Source organism: Oryctolagus cuniculus, chromosome 12, assembly GCF_964237555.1.
Source record: "Oryctolagus cuniculus chromosome 12, mOryCun1.1, whole genome shotgun sequence".
Taxonomy (NCBI): Eukaryota; Metazoa; Chordata; class Mammalia; order Lagomorpha; family Leporidae; genus Oryctolagus; species Oryctolagus cuniculus.
In genome coordinates, this window is record NC_091443.1 from 5,553,002 (window position 1) to 5,580,766 (window position 27,765).

General features: G+C 41.4%; 1 long non-coding RNA gene across 1 annotated transcript; it reads left to right on the forward strand.

Moving 5' to 3' along the window:
* Positions 1–3,051: 3,051 nt before the first annotated feature.
* LOC138844522 (uncharacterized) lies at positions 3,052–27,765 on the forward strand. The gene is made up of 2 exons (XR_011380418.1): positions 3,052–3,245; positions 24,893–27,765. It is a non-coding gene; the product is annotated as an uncharacterized lncRNA (long non-coding RNA).

The following is a 27,765-nucleotide window of genomic DNA, read 5'->3' on the forward strand; positions in this document are numbered from 1 at the left end:
GAGGAAAGACAAAACATCCTATGATATTTGATTATAGTAGGTGTTGAATTAATCATGAGTCACATCTTCACTTTCCTTATCATCTTTATTACTCTATCTCTCCTTTCTGTTCCTTCATTCACAAATACAAGTGATCATCCTAAGAAAGTTCCAGGGGCTCATGAAATCCCCTAGTTAATTAAATTCATGACTTACTAATCTCAAGCATGTTCCTAGGCAGCAACAGAATAAGGAATCAAAAACCCTAGCTCAGGGAACTACACTTTTAATAGTTCCTATGGACACCATCTATTTACTTACTACTGCTCAAGGAACCCCAAAATCTGGCACAGATTTGGTTTGTAATATACAGGAACACTGATGCTCATAATCACCCACCATGGAACATCTGCTTGCCTAAGTCTATCTTCTATAAATTAGAATTCTATAACTTCTTGTCACATTGATGACAAATGAAGATACAGGGAAATTGAGAAATGGAAAGGTTGGTTTGCCAGGTCAGTGTATAGACTAGGATTTTCTGGTATCCAAAATGTACAAAAATATTCCTACCTTGCCCAACTTTTCATTTTGAAAAATGTTCAAGTTTGTAGACTTGAAAGAAAACAATTAATATTGACATACCTTGACTCCCCAATGATAAACATTTTGTAGAATTATTTGAAAGTAGGCCAGCGCCGCGGCTCACTAGGCTAATCCTCTGCCTTGCGTCGCCTGCACACCGGGTTCTAGTCCCGGTCGGGGCACCAGATTCTGTCCCGGTTGCCCCTCTTCCAGGCCAGCTCTCTGCTGTGGCCAGGGAGTGCAGTGGAGGATGGCCCAAGTGCTTGGGCCCTGCACCACATGGGAGACCAGGAGAAGTACCTGGCTCCTGCCATCGCATCGGCGCGGTGCGCTGGTTGCAGCGCGCCAGCCGCGGCGGCCTTTGGAGGGTGAACTAACGGCAAAAAGGAAGACCTTTCTCTCTGTCTCTCTCTCTCACTGTCCACTACTGCCTATCAAAAAAAAAAAAAAAAAAGAATTATTTGAAAGTAAGTCGCACATATCGAATCTTGCACAAGTCAGCACTTCATGGCTATCACCAAAGCACAGTTATTCCAGCTTGCATTTCAAGACCACATTCTTATTTTTTTTTCTTAACCATTTGTATATTTATTTGAAAGTCGGAATTCCAGAGAGGGAGAGAGAGAGAGAGAGGCAGAGGGAGAGAGAGAGAGAGAGAAAGAGAGAGAGAGATCTTTCATCCACTGGTTCACTCCCTCCCCAGATGGCCATAATGGCCAGGGCTGGGTCAGGTTGCTGTCAAGAGCCACAAGCCATGAGCTTCATCCTGGTCTCCTATGTGTGTGCTGATTTCCCAAACCATTAGCAGGGAGTTAGATAGAAAATTGAGCCATCAAGACTGGAATTGGTGGCCATACAGGATGCCAGAATCTCAGTCAATGGTTGTGCTCGCTACACACGGTGCCAGTCCCAAAACCATGTTCTAAAATATTCTTATCCTGAGGATTTCAGTCATGAAAAATGATACCCTGTTAACAGATACTCAGAACCCTACTCCTTAATAGAAACAGAAGGACTGGGAATTCAGAGCAAAGAACGGAGTTTTTAGCGGTAAACGAACTTGGATTTCAATTCTAGCTTTGCCAGTTACTAGCCATGAACCTGAACCACTATAAGCATTTTCATTGTAAAAGGGGATAAGACTACCTTTCTGTTCTGGGCTGTTATGAAATTAAATGAGATAAGAGTCACAAAAATACTGATCTCTAGACATCTGTATTTTGTAAACTATAATTGATCTTCAATTTATAGTGATTTTCTTCTAATATGGTCCACACCAAAAAACACACTTTGGGATTTTCAAGGGAAAGATAGCCACAAAAAGAGAAAATAAGAGCAAAAGCAGAACAAAACAAATAGCAATAAAAACAAATTCTTCTTGATTACAAATAGAGCACAGGAAAGAGCAAAAATGAGAAAGGAAACTCGGGATTTCTCTGTTGTCTTTATTTGGCTTTTCTGAAATGTAATGGCAGCAATTGTTTCTGACATCTGGTTAGACTTTGGATCAGGATTTTAAGAGTAGATAGGTGGATTACTGTTGATTTTATTTAAGTGGTATGTCTAAATTTAATAGAACATTGATAATCTAAATACTCATAGAAGAAATTAGCAAGAAATCTTGGTTTCTGCCTGTTTCTAGTCCAGTCTAAATCTTACTGCTAACAGAATCAGGTCCTGCTTAGGTGAAAGCTTTTCTTAATGTCTGAAAAGTCCCAGATTGTTAAAAGGTGTCAGGCCCACATCCAGAGGGGAATGATCAAAAAAAAAAAAAAAAAAGAGCATCAGAAACGAATTCACAAATTTTCAAAGCTGATTTTAAGGGTCAGACTCCAGCTAAACACTTCGTACATTTTAAATTAATCCTAATTAGATACCCTTGTGCACAAAACTTTGGCATTATACCGTTTGTCGGAAAAGTAAGGGGAACTGGGAGAGTTGAGTGTTAATTTAGAATGGCGTCTCAAAATAGTTTTCAGAAATAATCTTGGCAGGAGACTTCATTATCTATTTCTGCTCTCTCCCTCCATGTAAAAGTATCACATTGATCAGAGGAGTTACAAGATGGTATTTTTTTATGGGCATGAGAAGTAACTGAAGCTGCTAATGATATCGAATGCTGCCTCCATCAAGGTCTCAATTGAGAATTTCTGAAGTTCCAACCCCATGTGTCTTGTATTCAGGCTTATGTGATCTTGAAAAACCTTCCCACATAGCCATGGCCCTATTATTTTAAATAAAGATGTATCTTACATCAGAGTTGAAGTACTAGCATAGTTTTTAAGTAGATAATAGATGATACAGATATTTATTTTTCCTTCAGGATCCCCAGAAAATCAAATATTTTTGAAAGTCAAAACAATGTTGCTGTGACTTTCAATTAGTTTCCATTTCCACGCTGCTTCCAAACTTCCTGATTCCAGCTGGGATTGTGATCAAAAATGCAAAAACATATGTAGAAAAGTTATTCTTGTGGAACATCTGACCGGAAGCAGGAAATGCAAGATATCTCAAGGGACAGCCGCCTGTTATCAAAATATATCCAGTCCAGCACTGCAAAGACAAGAGAAGTTTGTTTGTCAAACACTCAGATAAAGGGAATTGTAGAAAAGTCTGGTTTGGATGCATCACTGTGAAAGGAAAAGGCGTAGAGATGGCTCTCGTCCCTGCCCCACTCCTACGTAAGTATGTGACCTTGCAAAGTGTCCCTGGAACTCTGCCTGCCTCATTAAACACATCCGCAAAGCAAACTTTAATAACTAACATGTTAACATGAGGGCTAAAGTTAATGCAATTGCGTTGTAGTTGGGATGTTTGTTAAATAAGTAGTCTTTAGCTGCTCTTTTCACAAAGGGTAAGTATACAAGATGATAGATTTGTTAATATGCTTCACTATGTAACCATTATCCTGTTGTTTTAAAAAGTAATTGTAAGTTTAAAGCACATTTTCTTTAAGAAGTCTTATGAACTGGAAAATCCCATCATTACTTCGTTGATAAATAGGAGAAAATTTGTACTCAAAGAAGTAGCTGCTGAAAGTTACTACAGTAACTTGCTTCAACCCTATGACAAAAGAGAACTGACTTAGCCATTTGAATTTAGAATTACACATTCGTTTTTCCTGTAAGTTCTGAAAATATTTATTTGGATTTTCACAATGAAATAAAATTTCATTAAAACACATATTTTAGTTACATAGTAATTGAGTTGTATCTTTTTTTTTTTTTTTTTTTTTTGATTAGAAGAAATAGAAGAGAAACACTTGAGGAATTCTAACCAGGTATTCTAAACCCATCCATCATAAAATCATTGGCACACAGCAGGCAACTGGAAAAAGGATACCTTTTAACCTCCACTGGCATAAACATGGGTGTTTATTTTCAAGAGTGAAATATAAACAGACATGCTGAGAGCCAAGTGTTTTATGAATAAAAAAATATTCTAAGCGTGCATGCACACACACACACACACTCACACACATAAAACTTTCCCCAATGGGCCACTGAGGATTTATGTGGATGTGAACTCTATTTACTGTTAGTATTAAGGAAATAGTGGCTTTTTAACAAGTTACTCATGCCTGGAAAAAATCCCAGTTTTGCAAGTTATCCAAGATTCTCTGCCAACTGTCCGTGGGAATCACTGGGATGGGAAAAGTTCAAATTTGTTTTAAAAGAACTTGCTTAATGGAAAATTTAAAAAAAGTAGAAGAAAACCAGCAACCCACTGTGCTAATCTTTTGGTTAAATAAGAATAAAGTATGGCCTACTTGCTTTATTTTTCTTTAGTATTTTTTGAGGAAAGGAAAAAAAGTAAATCTTTCCATTTTTATGTTATCCCATAAAGTCGCATTTAGGACTTTATTTCAATTATCCAAAGGCATGATGATTTGTTGGCTTTAGCATAGGATTGTACCAAAAGGGGAATGGAGCCTCTGCCAGTACCACTAAATCAGGAGACTGGACTTCTTATCTTCTGTCATTTTCTTAAAGCACATTTCTTTTACAATCAAACAAGCAAAGTTATCCTGTTGCTGTCAAGTTCAAAACCATGAAGGATTCAAAAGCTGATGTTAAAAGTTATGCAATTAATACTTAGAAAATACTAACAATTTCACCTTTTCTAAAATCTAAGGATCTCCAAGCAGTGCTCCAACGGCTTTTACATATTCCTTTCAAGTTTCTTAAAAATCTGACTGTTGCTTCACTCTCCTTTGTGGGATATAGAAACTGAGGCAGGCAGTTTAAAGGAAGTGGCAAAGTTAGGATGGAAGTCCAGATGGACAGGGGCTAGAGCCCTTGCCTTAAAGTGTGCTGCTTCTGAGACGGTGTATTACACATTTTTTTTGACCAAGAGAATTTTTCAAAATGAACAGGGCTCTGATTTGAGGGACAGAATCTAGTTTTCATAGAACAGGGAATGCATAACAGTAAGCTTTGCTTTTCCATATAAGATAAAACATAAGTGGTGCTCAAAAGTTCATGGAAAGTATGTACTATGAAAAACTGAATGCATTAATAAATGCACCAGAATAAACTGATCTTTTGATTTTTCATAAACTTAAAAATACATTTATTTATTTGAGAGGCAGAGAGACATAGAAAGACAGGTATTCCATGTACTAATTCACTACTCACATGTCCACAGTGGCCAGAAAGACTGGGCCATTGTGAAGCTGGAAATTCAGTAGCAGCTGGAAATTCAACCCAAGTATCCCAAGTGGGTAGCAGGGCCTCAGCTACCTAAGCCGTCACTTGCTACTCTGAGGGTCAGCAATAGCTGGAAACTGAAATCGTAATTCGAGTTGGAATTCAGTTCCAAGCTAGGCCAGGTGCTTGTGCCACCATGAATCTTTTGACCTTGGTCGTAGATAAAGACATTGCCTTGCTGCCAGCCTAGCCCAGGCTAGACTGACTCCTCCAAAGGGTCCATGGGCAGAAGCATCACAAGTAACCAGATGGACACCTAGAGACTGTCCTTAGCCACCTGCACTGGGAATCAACTTTTCTCCTGACTCGAGGCACTTCCTGTCCAGATAAGTGAGTTGAAAAGGCAACTGCTGTATCTATTCTATTGCAAATGGTTGAGGACGTTGATTCCCCTGGGGAGGTGTAAGATGAAGAGTTTTCCCACTCTCTTAGTATTAACACTTTTAACAAAGAATAATCGTACATGATCTGAAGATGCGCCATCACTGTTTCTCAGTTTGCACACTTCGATGGATAAATTTCACTTCAGGTCTGTTTTGTTTCGTTTCCTTTTTCACTTGAGTTTTTCAGGTGTGGAACCCCCCAGTTCTAAATATTTTCATATGCAACAGCAACAACAAATTGAACTCTGCTAAGACCTGTTGATTTATAGAACCGCAAAAAATGGGTTTCATTTGTAATTTTGCCAAGTTGCAAACTAAGAAGTTTTCACTTACATTTTTTTCTGACAGAAACTAATTTTTCATTTGAATTAAAATATTTCAGTTTTTTCACATGAATAAAACAAGGTTTATAAATTGCATTCTAGCTGGTATTATTCATAAAATGGCTTTTATAAATACTTTGGTATGTTACATAAATATACAATAGTGATGGAATCAGGCTCCAACTACCACATGAAAATTTGGGCTCAATTCTCAGCTCAGAGTTTTGGCTCAGCTTTGGTGAGTGAAGCAGTGAAAGGGGGAGATAGATAGATAGATAGATAGATAGAGGACAGATTACTCAGCCTCTCAAATAAATATTAAAAAGGACTTCTGTGCTAAAATATGTTTTGATGTTAACATTTTATTGATTTGTATTTTGAAACCTCATAATTTTTCCTAGTTTTAAAGAAACAAATACCCTAACTGAAAGTATATAAAGTTATCATTACAATTTGCATTCTTAATCCCAAAGAGTAATGGGAACTTCATTAATTCCTAAACAGTGGTACTTTCATATCCTTATGGTAAAAGTCTTAGAAAAATTTTATATCATGTAAGTAGCAATTTGAGACGCACTAGAGTGAAAGGCCAGGATTCCTTCCTTACTTTTCTCATTTCTTAGCTCTGGGAAATTAGAAACTAATGATATTTCTGAAGGTTAGAAGTGACATGTTTATGAAAACCCAGGGCAACCATTAAATTATCAACTACTACTTTTGTGTTTTTCTTTGGAGGTCCACAGTATTATTTTAACCAAGGTTAGTTGTTTTTTTCCCCCCTTGGTTTAATTTTTTTGGTGTGGAAAGTAATTTAAATTTTATGGTCCATTTGAAGCAAGATTATTTACATCTGTGTGGCAATGTCTATGTGTGCATATAATTTATACTCCACTGTTATTACTTACTTCTAAATTCTTCCCTCTTGGTTGAATTTATTTCTACTGTAACCTTGCTATTTTTCACTTCAGTTAATTAGAAATTTGAAATTTTTAACAAAGCCTCACTGAGTAATGGCTAACAGTTGTTTGGTGTGTGCACACTTGTTTTGTGTTTTTTTTTTTTTTTCCCTCTTTTTTAGTGTTTGAAAAAGCTTTTCTTGATTGGTAAATAAACAGCTTCAGAATAAATATTTTGATTTGTTAGGCTTAATTAATATATATTATATATAAAACATCAAATTAGAAGGATATACTAAACATATTATCATGGAAGATAGGCAAAATAGTCTTTGAAAAATATATTTGTAACCAAGAAGGTGGCCGAATAATCGTAATTCAATTTAGGGCTTCGTATCTTTAGGACAAGGTAGAGGTCCTTCATGTTAACTTTGGCTTCTAAAATTCTACAGCGCAGAGATGTTTCTTCCCAGGTGTTGAGATGTCATGCTTAAGTAGAGGCACATTTCCAAACAGAAGACCATTCCTGTTGTCTTTGAGAAGAGAGGTTTTGGTGATGGGGTGTTTGCTGTGCTTACCACATTCTGCCTGGATGGTTCCTGACAGCATTATGTGTCACTTCCTGTGAGCTGGTAGTGTAGCTATGAAAGACTTTTCAAATGTTTTCCATCTTGAGTGTCTGGTATTATTAAGATGTTTGTCTAGAGGAGAATTTCAAATGAGCCTTTTGGCAGTTCCGGACTCAGAGGAAGACCTAAAACTGTTCCACTCTCTGCATTCCCCACATCCCATGTTCCTGGCCTGCTGGGGGCCACAATAGAAGTATCGACCTTGATCAAGTTAAGCCTTTGTCTCTCTCTTTAAAAAGGATTACTTATTTATTTGAAATGAAGAGTTACACACACACACACACAAGCACACACCCTGAGTGAGTGAGAGAGAGAGAGAGAGAGAGAGAAACAGAAGGATGGAGGGAGAAATAGAGGGAGATCTTCCATCCACTGTTTCAATCCCAAGATGGCCACAATGGCCAAGGCTGGACCAGGCCAAAACCAGGAGCCAGGAACTTCATCCAGGTCTCCCACACTGAGAAAGGGTCTCAAGGACTTGGACCATCTTCCACTGCTTTTCTAGGTGCATTAGCAGGGAGTTGAATTCAGAGTGGAGAGGTCAGGATTCAAAACAGCGTCCATATGGAATGCCAGCATCTCAGGGGGCTGCTTAATCTGCTACGCCACAATGCTAGCCCCCAATTTTTGGGTCAATATTTATTTACTTATTTGAAAAGTATTTATTTATTTGGAAAAATAATTTATTAGGAAGAGATTTATTTATTTAAAAAGATAGAGCAGGAGAGACAGCAAGTTAGGCCTTTATTTCCTTACTTTGGGGATTCTGTTTCATTTAATATACCTTTCCCAGAAAATTTAGCTGAATACAAATGTTGTACATAGGTATGAGTTACCATGAGACATTCTTTTTTTTTTTTTATTTTATTTGACAGGTAGAGTTTTAGACAGTGAGAGAGAGAGAGACAGAAAGGTCTTCCTTCCGTTGGTTCACTCCCCAAATGGCCACTACAGATGGCGCTGTGCCGATCTGAAGCCAGGAGCCAGGTGCTTCTTCCAGCTCTCCCACGCGGGTGCAGGGGCCCAAACACTTGGGCCATCCTCTACTGCCCTCCAAGGTCACAGCAGAGAGCTGGATGAGAAGAGAAGCAACCAGGACTAGAACCAGGTGCCCATATGGGATGCTGGCGCTGCAGGCGGAGGATTAGCCAAGTGAGCCACGGCACTGGCCCCAACCATGAGACATTCTGATACATGTATACTTCCCTCCTAGGACATTTATCATTTTCATTTATCATTTTCTTTATGGTGAAAACTTACAAACTGCTCTATTTTTTATTCTTTTAAAGAAAAAATGCAGTACCTTATCACTGTCTGTAGTCAATCTGCTGTAATCAGAATTCACCATTTTTAGTCGTAAAATTTCAGGATGACTTGGTTCTTCCGGTCCTCATGTCTGAGACTCGGTTTCACTCAGTAATGCAGTTTGCATTGCAAGTGCTCTCTACCCTCACTTGTTCCTTACAGAGAAATATGGTCAGCTGTTCAGATGGAAGTTGAGGCAAATGTTCATGTTCAAAGACATGGGGAGCAACAGGAAAAAAAGGCAATGTTTTTCCTTTGCCCCCACCCCTTGCCCATAAATCTTGACAAAAACAGGATCATTCAAGGCTCTGGTGATTTCCATCTGAGATCATCTCCCTTTCCATTCGGAAGAAGAAGTTTGAGTGGCTTACAGAGAAAATTCACCGGGAGAGGGACGTAGCAGAGCAGTATTGGTGAAAAACCCTTCCTGTAGATAGAATAAATGGCCATGCTCCGTGGTTTTAAATACAATTCATTCCAGAAGTTACCTGAACCAGATAGGAAAGCAAGTAAACCTCAACAGGTTTGTTGAGAGTGGCACTAATTATTGGTCTTCATTTGTTTATAAACTTAGAGAAAATGTGCAGCATTCTGTGTTTTGTTCCTATTGACAACTGAATTGGGCTGAACTTCCGGGGAAAATATGAAGAACAAAAATAGAACATAGTATGTAAAACTGAGCATTCATCTCCTGGCTTTACAGAAGCCTTTGCCTCACAGATATTACAGCACAAGTGAGTGCATTTTATGTCAGTGTTCATGGCTTACGGTCGTAATACTGGGCACTGAATCAGGGAATTGCTCCTGAAGTCTTATTCAAACCCTCAACTGCTCTCTTCATCATTATTTTTTAAAAGACAACATCTGTTCTTGTCTATTCCGTTACTCGGAACTTTGCAACAATGTTTCCATAGGATGAAATCACAAACAAGACCATCTAGCATTATTTTCCAGAATAAGACATAGCAGCCATTATTTTATTATTTAACGCGAGACCGTTTCCCAAATAAACTCAATTGGGGAGAAAAAAGCTCTCATTCTACAAATGCATTTGCAAGGCATTACGATTAATATTGATATAATGCCTCTATATATCTACTTGGCACCTGTTGAACTGTTGTACTTACCCATTAGCACTCCATTTAATACCAGAAGGCAGTTAATAAATTCTTCCTTCCTGTGCAGGAAATTGACTGAAAGACACAAAATTACCTTTTAAATTTTAAAGAATTAAGATCTGTGTGGCTGAATTTTTTCCTTTATACACTTACCTTGAGAATCAGCTTACAACCTTGTTCTTTGTCCAGCTAGAACCTGTAAGATCCTTGGGACCTCAGCCTTTTTGCTTCTGAAAGATTCAATGTCTATCCTTTCTCAGATCTTCCCCGCAGCAATTCTCAGGAAAGATCCAGGCTGGGATGATTGTCTAGGCCTCAGGCCCCAAAGGCCAGAGAGGTCAAGCTTTTGTACTAGGATGATGCCTGGATTTCTTTACATTCTTTGTCTGATAAAAGATAGTCATGCCTTTTTGCACCATCCACACTCCACCCCCAACTGTATGCACAAAGGCATGCCGTCCAGAAAGGAGATAAACCAAAGAGGGACATCTTTATGGCTTCCATGGAGATTTTATATGCCTATTTTCAATGGAAGAACAAAAAAGCAAATTGTCAAAAAAATATAATGCAATGGTTTTGATTCTTGACAATGAAGTCACATTGTAAGAAAACTGCATACACAATATTGAAGTATAAAAACAGTACCTCTTGATTGATGAAAACCTTATATAAAACAATTTATGAAGCTTTTTAAAATGTAAGACTCTTGAGTTGGTGTTATAGACACTAACAGAAAATACTGCTGGCATCAATAAGGACAATGTGAAGACAGTGTTGGGATTTTGTTGTTAATGTTGTTTAACAGTTAAAGCATTTGTTTGTCTTACTTTGTCTGTTTAACAAGAAGAGAGGAATACTTACTATACTTTTATGCATTTAAAGGATCGTCTGAATTATTTGTCTCTACTGTCCTGTTCTCTGAACAGTTCAGTATAGAGGGTGCTGGCTTGGAAAACCTACCAGAACTCATCATTTTCTCTCTGGCTTCGGGGGTACCATCACCTTCTGCTAGGCCTTTCATTAGTAGGAGACATTTACAAAACTGCCAGCATCTACCTTAGACCCAGAGCATTTGACTCTTCTAAAAGAGAAGGTGCATTGTGACCCACGTCATGCATACGTCGTGGGGACACCACAGGGAGGAAGGGCTGCTGTTTACGTGAGGCGCTCCCAAGACAGCCGTGCCCATCTGTGAAGTATTTGTGTGAGTGGCTTGGGGGAAAAGATCTCTTTTTAGACAGTAAATGTAGGACAGGGGTAAAAAAATAAGTAAAATAATTACTTTCTACATTTTAGCTCCATCTTCTCCTATGCACTATTTTAAGTCTTATGGTGGAAAAACAATTCTCTTTTGGACTCTGTCTGAGAAACTGCTGATTGCTACCTCTACCATTCTAGGGACAGTTCCTTTCACATTACAGTGGTCCATCCATGAGAAAATTAGATTTCTTTTTAGCAGGCATAACACATTTTTCAAATATTGATGAGTAACCAATTATCTTTAATTGTCCTAAAACTCTTGCCCTCATTGCTTTAGACTATGTTTGAGTGTATAATCATTTCTTGAATCTGTTCCTTTCCTTTGTTGTGGTTTTGAATTCTATTCCTCAAGAGTTATTTCATTACTAAGTAATGACAAAGAGCTATTTTCCAAAGTTAGAATCACTTGTCAACGTTCTAGTAAGCCTATGATTACAAGAAAAAGGTTTTGGAGTTTGCCAAGGTGCTCATGCCATCGAACACCTCTTACCAGTTACCTGAGCAAGTAACTGGTAAGTGAACCAGGTCTTCAAGCAAGGCCTTCCATTTCAGCACTGCCGCATGCACTGCCTTGTCTTTGACAATGACACTGACTTTCAGCAGGCTTTCTGATTCCTTAAGCAAACAGAATGCCCAGGACTTAAATTTTGCCATGCATTAGTCCTAACTCTAGCCAGGGAGCTATCAGGATGCATATCATGGCATTCAGAGGGAATTCTGCTGTCCTCTTGGGTAAGAGCCTGACCATATCAGAGTCACACAAGTGTACATGTGTGTCCGTCATTGGGGTTTCCTATGTGCCATGGCTCATATGCCCTGTTCTAAGGATTACCTACCATTCATTCTTTAGATAAACACAGTATTTGTCCTCTGTCTTGAAGATATTGTGTGAAATATTGAGCAACCAGTGCTTAAATATCAATGCTTGTTCTACCAATACATTATTAAACAGTATCAAACACATAGCTGGCACTATAACAAGGATATGTAAGGGTAATCCAAAGGTTTCCTCTGGCTTTGTGGATTTTACAGTCTTGTTGAGAAGAAAAGATGTTTGCAATGGAAACTGTCATAGAGCAAAACAGGAGAGTGTTCTTTTCCCAATCCTCAAAGCTTTTCCTTCCCATATGTTAAAAAAATCCATTCGTTTTCTGTGAAATTGTTCATTTATAGGACAATGCAGAGAATGAACATATCTCAGATCCAAAGAGTTTTTTAAATAACATCATCTTTTTCTGAATCCTTAGCTTTACCATAGGTTAGAATGCAAAATACTTGCCCTTAATCTGGCTATTTGGAGTCTTCTTAACTGTTAAATTTGAAGTATAAATCAACATCCTCATAATCGATGAGCGTATTTTCATATTCTATTAAGCATAACTTTTGTGGATTGTACATGTTTTGGAGAAGCCATTACAACTCAGATTAGCTTAGTTCATGGCTCAGAGAGATGGCATCTCATGCAGTATGAGTTTGGTTGTAATAGACAAGTATTGAATCAACACTGGACCAGACGCAGGACTTAGATCTTTCTGAAATGCTTTGTTTTGTCCTCTGATTTAACATGCTATTTTCTAAGCTTATAATCCAATTGTTTCCACCCCTTACTTTTCTACTATGCATCTCATAAGAGTGAAATATTACATTCAATTCTATTGCATTTTATAGTAGTTACCACAGTCAATCTGTGAGCTCCAGCTCCAAACTTGTATTGGACAAGGTTATTCTACATGGTCACCAATTTCCTGGACACACAGGAGAGGAGCTCCGGAAGGATCATCCGCTGCCCTGTCTGTAGACAGGGACTTCTTGTTCTTAACCACTGAACCTCTGCCCACAGATCATTCTGAGATAGGAGACAAATCTGAACCCAGCAAACATTGATTTCATCACTGCCATGTTGTTGAAATCATAAAACTACATAACCAGAGTGCAGAAAGCCATATTTTATAAACACCCTAATGTATGGCACATGACTAAGTGATAAATCTTGACACGTTTACCAAACAAAGTGAAAATCTTCATTTGTCTTATGGAAAGAGGAGTGCTCACATGTGTTTGGACATCTGCACAGTCAACATGTGGCAATTATTGTGCGAAAAATAGGATCACTGTAATTGCTGTTGCAAATTACAGCCTCATTGATTAGTATCTCACTTGCAAACTCTCCACCTCATCGCAAACAAGGAGGCACACACACTGAAGGCCTTCAGGAAACTCCCCCCAAACTGCTTTAGGCTGGATTTACTCTCAACAGGCTCTCCCATGCCATTACACATTCTTTGCTTTTTTATTTGAGGTTGCCTTGAATATGTGTAACACACACTTCATATATGTTTGCTTAAGCACTAAAATAAGTACACATAATAAAGCCATCTGTGGCAAACGGAATTAATAAATGGAATACCATATTGTTGTGAAGATGTGTATTCAACAAACACATTATTCTCCGCAGAACTTGGCATTTCACATGCATTGCTAAGATTTGAATATGACCCAACTTAATTTGGAATCTGGGTATTCTATACTGAGCTGGAAACCTCACCAAAATTTCACCTTACAGAATACTTCCATTTCCTCTTGCAAGACTTTCCATCATGAAACTGGGATGCTATATATGTATGTATGTATGTATGTATATATATGTGTGTGTGTGTGTATGTGTATATATATATAAATATGTCATACAGTTTGGGAAATTGCTGAAGTGCCAATTATTAGTAAATTCTGAAGTTCTTTCTTCTGATTATTTTTGTTTCCCTGCACAATCACCGGGCCTGATTTGGCTTTCATTATTTTTGAAGTTATATATGAGGGACATTTCCACATGATGTCAAACAATCCCACTACCTCTATCAGAATTTCTTAGAAAATCAAAGAAATGAAGTATGAAGCAATCATCCATGAGCTTCACCTCTCTTCTGTATAAATATATGAAGGATTGATTATTTATGCCATCTCTGGCCAGCCTATGTTTGTCTTTATTTTACAAGCAAATTTCATATTGTGCAGGCTAGTGAAGGTAAGGAAATGGAATTTAGCCTCTGAGCCGGTTGCAAGGGTGTTAAACCGAAGTTCACATTCATTTCCTTCATAGCACCCTTAGATAAAAGAGGGCACAGCCTGATGTGTGTTCAACAGGAGTCCTGTCCCAGACAGCAAGGGAAGCTCCGCCCAGGGGATGCACCTCATGGGCTGGCTCCGGACCAACAAATGCTGTGACCACAGATGTCTTTCTTCCTGCTCCTGCAGCCCTGCTGCCCAAGCCGAACATAGCAGCTCCACCAGAGGGCTTGGTACTTTGTATGTGGCAAGGTACAGGGGAGGGGCACCAGGATTACTTGTCATTTTTATGTAAGCTTCATCGCTAAGCCATCCTTTGATTGAAACATCAGTGAATTCTGTAAAGAGCACACAAAAGAAAATCCTGGGTTAACTACTTACCAGTGAGGCCAGAATAGGGCACCCTCATTTCTCAGATCTTATAAGGATGGAGCTTGGGCTCCGACATTGGACACAGCTGTGGATCATGCTTTTCATAATCAACCCCCTTAGACATCTGCATAAAATTTTTTTTTCCTCCAGCCCCTTTGTTTCCACCGTTCAGAAGAATTTCCATGGACTCAACAAGTTACATCAACTGAGAGGTTAGCCTGCTCTTGGAGCTGGTGGCATCCCATCCCTATCCCCCTCTCATTATTGAAGTCAGAACAGCTGGCATAAGTTGTGACAGTTTCCCAATGACTGGTTATCTATGTGGATCTTATGGCAGGAAACACAGGAAAATGGGTTTCCTCTGGAGGTGAAAGATGTGAAGAATTCAATATCTTCACAGCCGTCACTTATTGCTGAAGTGTGCAAGTTGAACACTCACCACGTGCTGCACTGAGCAAGGTACAGATGTCCTTGTTTGATCCTCCGGTACCTGTGGCGAGTTGGATAAATTTAGATATGATGAAACTGAGGCTCATTAAGAGAGCCAACAAGAGACCTTGCAGATGAATTTTAGGTGTGTCTAAATCCAATGCCACCTGCCCCCATCCATTTTTTTTTTTTTGATGTTGTTTCAGATCGCTTCTTATTGTTTCAATGAGTTTTTGAATATCCTTGCCAATAGCTCATTAGGAGAGAGTCTTCCCAACAAAATTGAAGGCTAATTACATGAAAAATCTGCTATGCTCTGACAAAATGCCCTTATGCCAGAAGTAAGGTTGGCTGTCAGCATACAGGGTGAAAGATCAGAGCAGTTGGCATGGAGATACATGATTGTCCCTGGTGCCCCTTGTCCATGGCTTACCTCTTGTTGCATAGCATGGAGGTAATCATTTGTATAACGGCGTAAGTTTGGTGTTTGTCATCTAGAAAACACTCAGTCCCTTCAGTCAAGGTCACAGATGTAGCAAATAAAACTACAGGACAGCTGGTTAAATTTTAATTTCAGATAAACAAATAAGTTACTCTTTATTATAACTATGTCCCATGACATACAAAATGTTTGGAAAATGGAAATAAAATATAGGTTTATTTTGTTGTAACAAATTTTTGAAATCCATGTGGAGCTTTTTTATAATATACATTTTCAGGTATATGGATTTCAAAATGTTTGTATGCCAAAATATATTTATCTTTCAATTATATTTTCCATGCACATTTTGAAATACACTCATAGATGGAATATACTATAACTTAAATATTCTTTTTTATCTATAATTGAACAGAACTGGGCATCCTGAATTTTAATGTCAACCCTACCTGTAGTGAGATGAGCGTTAAGACCCAGTACACCAATCCTATCCCCTCTAGGGAAAGATAATATCCTTACTATCATACATACAGCAGGACCTACCTCACACTCATAGGTGGCCAGGAAAAATACAGTCAATCATGTGTATGAAGCCCTACCATGTGTTTGGATTTTAGCACAGTGTTGCTCCCCCTCTTCGCGGAGGAACACAGGACCCTGCACTGTTCTTTTTGTCTCCCCGGGTTTGCTGCTGGTTCTTCCCGGTTGGCTACCGTCCCTTCCACCTCCGTGGAAGGGCGGTTCCCCCTGCCACTTTCCCCACTTCCGCGGGGGAGCGGCACACTGCCGCCGGCTCTCTCGGGGGCTGCTCAGGTGTTCCTTCAGCTAGATGTTCCTGGTGCATGTTGTCTCTCTCCTCCTTTATAGTCCTCTTCCGCCAATCCCAACTCTGCTACCCACACGCCGAGTACGCTGCTCTCCTCCAATCAGGAGCAGGATCAGCTCCTGCAGATTACTGGTCGAACTGGAGGCAGCTGTGTAAAAGCTGTTTACTCCTCTCCCAGCGCCATATTGTGGGAGAGCAGATGCATAGAATAAGTCTTAATTCCAGTAACTTAGTCTAGTCCGAGTTGCTCCCCACAGCACAGTAAATTAAAATGTTCATTTCTCCTTTGTTTAATACGTTTAGAATTCTGAGTCCTATAAACTCCATCTGATTTGAGATCCATAGAGAAGAAAGAGAGTTGTCTGCCAATCTAAGTTATCTCTGTAGACTCTGTAAGCCTTCTTACAACCTTTGTAGCAGATAAGACCACAATTATAAAAAAAAAGCTATTTTATTTATGTGAAATGCAGAGTGATAGAGAGAGAGGAAGAAACACGCAGAGATACTCTTTCATCTGCTATTTTACTCCCCAGGTGATTGCAATGGCCAGAGCTGGGATAAGTCAAAGCCAGGATTCAAGAACCAAGAACTCCATTCTCACTCCTACAGGCTTAGCACTGGCCTAAGTACTTGGTCCATCACCCACTGGTTTCCCATGTGCATTAACAGGGAGTTGGAATGGAAGCAGAAGAGCAAGGACTTGAAGCAGCTCTGTGATATAAGATGCCGGTGTCGCAAATGGTGACCCAGCCTTCAACAATGGATGAAACAACAGTTTTAAAAACAGAAAGTAGGCATAATCTATGCAAGAAAATATGCTGAACAAGTTGCATGTGTCCAATCATGTTATCCTCCCAACACTCCCACGTGGTTGTCACGTTCACTTTTTCTTACAGTCATGAGCATGGAGTGGTGAAGTTCCTGGCTCTGCCATTTCCTTACTGCACAGAACCTGAGCAGAGTGGCCCTGGATCCACTCACTAAGACACAGGACCCTAATCGATGCTGTCTAAGGGGACTTTCTCACCCCTGACCATGTGAAGACAGTTTTAAAAACTGGGTACAGGGGCCAGTGCTGTGGTGTAGTGGCCGTGCTGGCATCCCATATGGGCACTGGTTCTAGTCCCGGCTGCTCCATTTCTGATCCAGCTCTCTGCTATTGCCTGAGAAAGAAGTATAAGATGGCCCAAGTCCTTGGGCCCCTGCACCCACCTGGGAGATCCAGAAGAAGCTCCTGGCTCCTGGATTTGGATCAGTGTAGCTCCGGTCATTAGAGCCAATTGGGGAGTGCACCAGTGGATGATAGACCTCTCTCTCTCTCTCTCTCTCTCTCTCTGTGTGTGTGTGTATGTGTGTGTGCAACTCTGCCTTTCAAATAAATAAATAAATCTTTAAAAAAAGAAAAGTGGGTACAGAGGGTGACATTTTGGATCTGCCATGCATGACAAATGCTGAATCTCCACTTGCCGATCCCTCTTCTTCTGTGTACAGAGGTAGAAGTTGCTTATGTGCCTGGGAAAGGTGTCCTTAAACATGCAAGACATGTATGGTGAAAGGGCCTGTGTGATTACCAGTGTGTGGTAGTGCCTCCCACTGCAACATCTGTGTGTAGTCTAGTCTTCCTAGTTAGAAGAGCATGCTGACACAGGAGGGGTAGAGTGTTGCCAAGTGGACATTGGCGCAGTAAGCCAGAGCCATCCCAGAAGCAACGCTGCAAAGGAGCAGGTGCAGCTACTGTGCTCCACTGTGCAGCTGAGTGCCGACTGAATGAACATTAAGGTCTAAAGGGCTTCTGTGAACCCCAAAGGCCTTCTATTAAGCCCTTTCTTTAATATTGTCAAGAAACAATGTTTATTTTAAAACACAGCTAAATAAAAAGCAACTGCAAGAAAATTAAATCAACTCTTGAAACACCAGAATCTACAAAGAATTGATCATGGGGTTCTTCTCAGGTACTGTACTGGGTTTGGGTAAGAAATCCTCTATTCATTCCCTACATGAAGTTTCAGTTGTGTTCAAGGTAGGAGTTTGATGATCAGTGTTTCCCCTGCCATAGGAAGAAGACAAATCAGGAAGAAAGGGGACTAAAGCATGCCTAGGGGACCTCATCATGAACCTTCAGCATGATTTAAATTTCTTAATGGAAGATTCCAAGATTTTCCACTGGTAAACCCAGATAAAGCAAACAAATTTGTGTGTGCTCCCAGTTAGAGGTATCTTGAACTCATTTTCACCAAACACACATAAGAGAGCCCATAGGGAATATGTCACAGAACATTTAGCTCATCCATTCCTACAAAAACTCTATATTGTGCCTGTCCCTACATTAATTCAAATCAGAAGAGAGTTGTTTATGAGATTTCACCATATTCCTCTGCTCCATAAGTGATTTGTGGTCAACCATCGGCCCACATTAGGAATCTTGCAGAAAGTAGCACAGTGCTGGCTGCTCTTTCCCCATCTGTCAGGGGTTGCCTTGAACATTGTTCTTTGCAGCATGCAGGGGACCCTTAAGAGACTCTCAGAGAGAAATGCATCTCTGAAATTAGCACCAATAATAGTTGGGAATCTCCAAAGAAACTGGTAGTTTTTTCCGACATGCTACACACTATGGATCTGAAAATATTTCTCTTTATTCTTTGGCTGCTTGGAAGCTGAAAACCAACCCTTAAATCTACTTACAAGATAACTAAGTACTTCATGGCCAATCTTGTTATTAGTATCACTTAATCATTGTATTATTTTTCACTGTGATTTTAATTCATTAATTCCTTTAAGTTATTTTACATATCCCATCTCTTCTTTTCCTTTTGGCTAAGATCAAATGTAGTTATTTTATGTATCTTTTATATCAACAAAGTACTTTTCAAAAGATACTGAAGAAAGTAAGGAAGGTGGGAAAAGAGGGAGAACAGTTAATAGTACCTTCAGAATAATGATGTGTGAGATATGAAATGTAATTCCTAGGTTGTTATATAATAATAATATATTTGCACTATTAATAGCACTAGTAGCACCTAATAATCATATTATCCCATTTCTATCAGCATTTGCATTTCTATTTTATTTAGAATATGAGAAATGCTACCACCCTATGAACAAAGACACCAGAGCCCAGCTTTGCTTGTTTGTTTTGTATACTTCATCCAAAGCAGCAAAAATGAAGGGGGCAGCACCTGGAACTTATTTCACGCTGAAACCTCCAGAAAACATCCCCCCACCACCAGAAGGTCCCCCTCATGCCCCCTCCTCGTACTCTTACTGTCATTCACACATCCCATGGTGGTATTCTCACCTCTGCTTCCTGCCTGTCAGGAGCGCCTAAGGGCAAGGACTATGGCTGTCTTCTCCAAAACTGTGCTTGTGGCACCTGCAGCCAGAGCTGATAGATGAAGGCTGTATGCGACAGGTGAAGGCTAGATGTCTGGAGGCTGATGCGACAGGTGTAGGCTAGATGGCCCAGGTGAAGGCTAGATGTCTGGAGGCTGATGCGACAGGTGTAGGCTAGATGGCCCAGGTGAAGGCTAGATGTCTGGAGGCTGATGCAACAGGTGAAGGCTAGATGGGGAGTCTGAAGCCACCAGGGACTGCCCCTCACAGTTTCCTCCACTCACCATCTTGTGTTCTGCTGTTGGCAAAAAGATATCTTCCCTTTCCTCTACCAACAACTACACCATCCACCTTCCCACTGACCCAGGGGTACATCCTGAGCCTCCTTAAACTTTTTCTTCTTTTTTTTTAAATTTCCAGCCAACAGCTTCAGTTCTTTACCCCTGAGACGGAGTCCTCAACAAGTGACTTCACATTTCCTGTGTGACCTTTGATCAGTTGGTCAATGCGGTTGACCAAACAGATAGTCTGGAGAAATATTGAAATCTTGGCATCCTCTCAGATGGATAAATTGAAAGTTCTAGCTATCAGCAGTAAGTTAACAGGGGCCAGCACTGTGGCATACTAGGGTAAGCCTCTGCCTGGGGTGCTGGCATCTCTTTTGGGTGCTGCTTCATGTCCTGGCTTCTTCTCTTGTGATCCAAATCTCGGTTTATGGCCTGGGAAAGCAGTAGAAGATGGCTGAAGTACTTGGGTCCCTGCACTCATGTGGCAGACCCAGAACAAGCTCTTGGCTACTGCTTGGCCCAGCTCCACTTGTTGCAGCTAATTAGGGGATCAAACCGTTGGATGAAAGACCTTTCTCTCTGTCTCTCCTCTCTCTGTTTGGAACTCTACCTCTCAAATAAGTAAATATTTTTTTTTAGAAAAAGCAAGCAAAACTACATACAATCCATATCCTCCCCCCACCTCCACCACCATCTCAAATAACTTCCCTTGGACGTGCTGTGTTGATACAACTCCAGTTGCTTGCTCTAGTGAACATCCTGGGAGATGCATCTGGAATGACACGTTCTCCTGCTACTCTTTCCTGATGGGTTGGAACTTTGAAGACACCAGTTCCCCTCTCCCATAAACACTAGATTTTTCATCTCTGGTCTTATCCTGTTCCTATCAATTCCAAAACTAAAGATGTCCAAAAAGGTATATTGCTTTCTACGCTCAAAATCTGGTTGAAAGAAAAAGGTAGAAAGTGAGGTGAGCAATGCCGTAGGGCTCACTAGGTACATGCCATCTGCCCCCTACCTGTGTCTTCCCCAGACTCTTCATGTTAGATAGGTCATGAGATCTGGGTCAATCAGCAGCGACAGAACTGAGGACCGGGTGACACTTGGAGTTTGAGGTTTGTGAATGAGGAGTGAGTTCCCTGTACTCTTCTTCCCCCATTCCCCACGGAGACCCAGAAAGATGTGATGCCCAGGGCCTATACCTAGCAGGTTCCTGTAGCGAAGGTTCCTGGGCACACCCAGAGGGTTGCTCCCCCTGTAGGTGTCTGTGAATGAGGAAGAATTTGTCCGTTACACAGTAATAAGTCCCCGAGAACCGCAGGCTTATTACCAGGAAAAGCCTCTGCTATCCTGATCAATGTGAGAATTAGAGCCAGAAGTGAGAATCAATCAGAGCAAAAGCCAAAAACATGAGAAATTTGCTGAGCAGTAGGGCAGGGGAGGTGCAAAAGTGAATATCAGATGTCAGAAATATTGGAAATACGGAGATGCTGATCTCCAAAACTCAATGTATTGCTTTTTTAGCCATATTTCAAAATGGCTGAAAGTGGATTAAAATATTCTCATCAGAAAAACAAATGAGTGAGAAGATTGATATGTTAATTTTAGCTTGATTTAACCATTCCTAAATATATACATATGTCAAAATATCACATTCTACCCCTCAAACACATACACTTATCATCTGTAATTAAATAGGAGATGGTAAAAAATAAGTATCTAAATATTTCAGGAAAAAATGGATGGAAAACTTGTCACCTATGCTCATTTGAAGATGAGCTCTGCCTATTAAAATAAGAGACTTTGGAAAACAGAACATTAACTGCTGTTCACTGAATCTGGGAATGAGATAAGCTTGAGGAAGAATTCACCAGTTCTCAGGAAGCAATGAGGAAATAGATGATCTCAGATATTCTAGGCCCTGTAGGTTAGAATCCATGAGGACTTCCAGCGGTGCTGCCAATAAGACTTGGAGGACAACTGATAAGTCAATGTTTTATTTGATTAAAAACTGCCAGGGTCAAGGTAAAATTAGCAGTAGGGGCCCCTCTCCATGGATTAAAGTAAGGAGGGCAAGGATCATGCTGTGGGTGTGGCCTCCTCAGTGAAGTTCCAAGGTCAAGGTGGAGCTCTGTCTTAGGGGTGGAAGCTAAAGGTCAAAGACAGGAGCCACTGCACAAACCAGGAATAAAGACTTGGGACATTCTGGAGACAGAGTCAGGTGCATTTTAGATACCTGCATTTACAGAAGATAGAGAAGATGTCATTGTGTGCCTGGGCAGGCAAGCAGTCAGCAGAGAGAGACAACATGGAAGAACTCACAACCCTGCTCTTCATGCTTAGTTTCTGCCCAGAAATGGCAGCAGATCATGGTGGGCCCTCTGTGACCTCAGGGGATTGGTACTGGACCCAGAAAGCAGAGCCCCTTATGTAGAATGGCATCGTGCTTAGATTGTCCCTAAAAGCTGCCAGGCCTTTAAGAGAAACACCTACTGAGACTTGTCTGAGGACTGGCCGATTTCCTCTATCAGATCCATTTGACATGAGTGATGGACAAAAAGTATCTGTTCCTTTTGGCAACTGGAGCAGCCTTGAGGAATCCTTTGTTCTTCTCCTGTACACTCCTGTTTATTCCCAGAAAGGCTCCTCTTAAAATCAGTTGGTAGCCCCTTCTCAGAGACAACACCCCCTCTGAAGGTATTTTGAGCAATAATATTCTAATCTCCAACCAGGAAGAAATTTGGCCCTGTTTACATAAAGCCTGCCTTTTCAGGCCAAGTCAATACATGCTCACTGTGTAATATGGAAATTTCAGCTAGAACTTGATGACTTTGGAACACTTCCCCAGAAGTGGAAGTTTTGTATTTGGCCAAGTCTCCTAGCACGGTGTCAAGGCAAGTCCTTTATGTCTTGTGGGAGTCCACAGTTCATACCTTGTCCTCACTACTCCAAAGACCTGAGTTTTAACCCTGACTGTATACTGTCTAGCTATGATTGCCAAACAACATACTGGAACACAGGAGGGTGTCAGAGGGGTAAGCCCTGAAGTAGAGTCAAAGAACACAGAGCAGGAATGTCCCGTGGCTTCTTATGTGGTCTACTGCAAGTCTGGGGGGATGGGCAGGAAGAGGACACAAAGTTATTTGAATGTTAGGTTAGGGAACTTGGGTTTTCTTCTGAAGATCAAGGGGACTGCCAATGAATGATGATCAGGGAGTGTTGTGATCCTATTTCCATCTTGAAAGATCACTTGTCATGAAGAGATCTCTGGTATCACTGAACCCTGAGTGTGGATGAGATCTTGGTTTCTGCACAGGTTGTCTGTGTAATCTTGAATGGATTGTTTAGCTACCACGCAATGGATTAACCTCTATAAAGGGCATTGCTATTCTCACAGTAAAGGACCATTGATTGGTCTTCCCCAGCATCCACCACCGCACCTCATTCTCACAGGGTAGCAGCCAGCTGGGTGGGACTGACGCAAGATTCAGTTCCATTCACATCATAATCAGCCCACATCAATCAGCCTAATGTTGTTCACCACCAGCAGGAAGGTTCATGGATGGGATATCAGCACATGGAATGATGCTGGGGAGGAGTTCTCTTTTCTTCTGTACAGTACTGGATGTGGGTGTGAATTCTGCAGCATGTTTGCAACGATGAGAAAAACTGACTCATAGGCAATGCCTACTGTCAGATAGGCAGTCCACCGAGATCACCAAGAAACAGAGGTGAGGCAGCAAACTTCCCCTTCCAAATCTCTGGAGTGTTCAGCCACACAAGGCCTAAATTCAACTCACTATTTAAGCCAGTTCATTTGAATCATGAAAAGTCACTTGTTTACCCACAGTGTTAATGTAGATGCCAGAGGTGGCATGCTAGTTGCAGGAAGAACTCAATAAGTGTCTTTTGACCTCAAACTGTTCATCTTGTAGTATCTCTCCAAAGCGGTTCTCTTTTTCTTTCTTCCAATCCAGAACACTCTCCTCTACCCTCTCAAAATTCATCTAATATGTGTACCATGACTTCAATATGTTGTTTTCTGAAATGGATGAGGAGTAGTCAATGATCTCAGTCAATATTAGGTACCACACTGATCTGAAATGATCCTGCCAAAGAAAGTGCAACCGATGACACCGCGGTAGTAACTGCACAGGCCTGTGGGGGCAGGTAGAGCTCTGTTCAGAAAGGTGAGCACAGCTCAAGGATGGCCAGGACTAGAGCCTGATGACCTGCTGAGCCTCATCTATAAGACACTTAATCAATTCAAAGGAGTGAGCGAGATTGATTGTTACTTGTCACTGCGCCTTAACTCCAGAGGTCCGCTCTCATGTTATTCCTCAGACCACCCAGAGAGGCAGAAAAGAGTGGGCGTCCTTACACTCCGCATCTACAGACTCTAACCTCCACCCTGAGACCACACGCTAGGCAGCCTCACCCTGAAGGAGCTATTTTAGCCAGGGAAGGCCAAGCCTCAAAATATTGCTAGTTGTGTTTTATTTTTTTATGAAGTTCCCAAACTTGTGGATGCTTATCTGAAGGCTATCTGAACTATGCACGTCTCAGGGGAAAGCATAATTGGACTGGAAATTTCCTAAAAACAAACTTTCTTATAAATGCTTCAGGCTGTCCTGCCATGGGTCAAGACAGAAACACTCCCTTTTACAGCCCCCTGGCCCAATTTCTGCACCCCTGCGGGTGCTGACAATTAAGACAGTGGCGGTAAGGCCCTGGCCTTACCCTTGCAGGGTAAGCTCAAGTCTGCAACGCTCCCATGGAAGTCTGAGGCCAAGTCCAACGGAGATGGGAAGTTTCCCCGCCATCTGAGACAGGAGTTTCAGGTCCTTTGGGCACTTCTCCAAGCGGCCTCATTAATGGCAAATTAAATAAAAGCATTCTCTTACTTTTCCCCATAGAAAGTAATGATATTTTAATAAGGCAATGCCATTACTTTCTTAGGATAACAACCAGAGAGAAGAATAGCAAGGAACACCAGGCCTGGAAAGCTGCCCAGAACATAGCTCTGGGTGGCTGGTCACAGAAGAGTCGAGCAAGGAAAGAGAAAGCAGAGAAATACCTGCGACATGAAGAGAGGCAGACGGGGACCACGACGGGTCTTTCACGCCATTCAGTCACTCTTTCGGAACCTCGGGAGCTTGATGAATGATCACTCTTTGATAACCACAAACATAGGCCTCAGATACATTCACTTGAATTTTTTTTCCTCTTTTTTTGTTTGCGTTTCATGACAGAAAAGACAGAAACGGCTGCTCAGGCAGGCCATTCTCCTTTTGAATGTAGATGTCAATTTTCCTTTTATAAGAGGGTTATTGATCACTTTCCAAACAAATGTAAGTCAGAGCAAATTGAGTCAACCTCGTTTCAGGAATAGTTGATATTTTCTCCCAGGCTGTGGCTCAGAGCTGAAAAGCGTGTGGAGGTTTGAATTTTCACATTATCGTATCGGACTGCTGAGTGAAGCCTGGTGGGATTGCTGGTGATTTGCGACAAGCAAAGGAATTCCTCTCACAGCGTAAAGCACATTATTGAAAACCAACCTGGATCATGGATAGTTTGTCATCTTCCGCTGTTAGGAGGGCCCTTTCCCCAGAACACATAATTTTCCGTAGGGCCTTTAGCTTTGTTCTTTGAGATCTTGCTCTTTGCTGTGGAGTTGCTTTTAGCGGGATGCATAGCCCATTTAAAACAGTTATCTGCTTGCTAATTGGATGACCGGTGACATTTTGCTTTGTGCTATTTTCATGTACTCTCTAAGTATTTATTTAACTTTAATGATAAGAGTAACAAATGTAAAGTGATTGCGAATGGTTCTTTCTCCTCTCTTCCCCTGTCCATGTAAGCGAGTCCTAATTTTATTTGCTTGTTGTGGAGCCAATCCAGCACGAATGAGGTAGCTTTCCCTTGCACGGCGTCCATCTGAACCCTTGCTTCTCAGACTGGGCTGGGACATGCAAAGCCTCAGTGTCACCTGGCAGCTTGCAAAATGTAGAGTCTCAGGCCCCTTCCCAGACCTGCCTCATCCAAAATCTGTATTTGAATAAGATCCCTGGTGACCCTGTGCTTGTCAAAATTAGAAGAGTGAGGCCTTCAGCCACCTGCCTTTCTTTGTTCTTTGCAAGTACAGCAAATGAATACGCCCAAGCAATGCTTAAAACTATAGGACAATAAATAAGAGTCTTGGAAGACGATACTATTTGTGATTGACTGTGTTTCATAAACAAGTGCATTCTGATGTCAACAACGTCCCATTCTCTAAAGACTGCCCGTGCAGCCCCAGTGTCACCCAGCTGTGACAGCCTGAGTGATTTCAAACACCACTGATTGACATCTTAAACGTTGCCTGGAAATGCCGCACTCTGCAAAATCCTTCATCACAAGCACACATCTGCCTTCAAGTCGGCTGTCCACACGCACGGGCATTTCCTGCAGAAAGCAAAACACCGGGCTTTCATCTCTTCAAAGCAAATCCTCGGTTTGGGGTACAAAGAGGAGTTTTTCCGCCCCTTCCTGGCAACGTGAGTGCCCCTCCTGGGTGAGCACTGGCCCTTCACTTTGCGCCCAGCTCAGAAGAACAGCCCGGCTGGAAGGATTATGCAGATAAAAAACCTCAGGGCTACCAAGCTGTGGCCATCCACCCGGGATCATGTTGTGCGCGAATGGCTGACAGGAAAAACCCAGGGGTATCGGGTTACAGGAAAGGGCTGCCATTTATTTATTTATTTTCTTCCTTCTGTAACTAATTCCAAAAACAGACCTCTGTTTGGAAGCCAGGGTACAAGAGAACAAGATAAATCCTGCACAATTCTAATTGGGGAACTGTTGACTTAATTGGTGTCCATTTGGCAGACAATGGGAAAGCTCCCCAGCTGGGCTGGGAAAGGACTCTGGGGGAATATAGCCTTGCAAGAAGCCTCACAACCCTGGGGACTGATTGTTTCCTGAGGTGAAACCTGGAGACCAAGCTTGGATTAGCTCCACAACTGTCAAGCTGCATTATGGGCGCTGGGAGGAGACGCAGCCTGGGTTAAGTATAGGAAGCAGAGCTGACAATAGAGGCATATGTCTAGAAGTGCAGGGAAGGGAGGCAGGCATGTATATGTCTAATAACAAACATAAACGTTGTTCTTTCAGGTTCAGATGCAGCACTGATGGGTCACAGATATTCCTCAGTGGAGGGTGTTAAATGTCAAATATTCAGAATCTCAGTGGTTCAGTTGCACGTGCTTATTCTATTCCATCGGCTGGCGTTGAAGACCTCTCCTGAGCGTCTCGAGTCCACGAGAATCTGAGCTGGCTGCTGAGTATTGGGAGCTCGGGGCTGGCGAGGTCAGAACCCAGGAGGCCTCAGCTGCATCCCTGCAGTCCATTAACCACTGGGCCACCTTTGTCAGTGCTCCAGATCCCTGAGATGGACTATTTCACTTTAATGATGGGATTTTCATGGGGGCCCTGCATTGTGACACAGCAGGAGCTGCACCGACATCCCTTATCAGGGTGCATGGTGGAGTCCCAAGTGCTTCCCTTCCAACCCAGCTTCCTGGGAAGGCAGTAGAAGAGGGCCCAAGTACTTAGGACCCTGCCACCAATATGGGAGACCAGGATGGAATTCCCAGGTCCTGGATTCCACCAGGCCCAGATCTGGCTGGTACAGCCATTTAGGAGTGAACCAATAGATACAAGATTTTTCCCTCTTGTCTCCCCAACCCCCCTCTCTGTGTATGTGTGTGTGTGTGTGCGCGTGTAATTCTGCCTTTCAAATAAATAAAGTCTTTGAAAAAATAAGTTAAATAAAAACTAGGGGTTATTTTCAA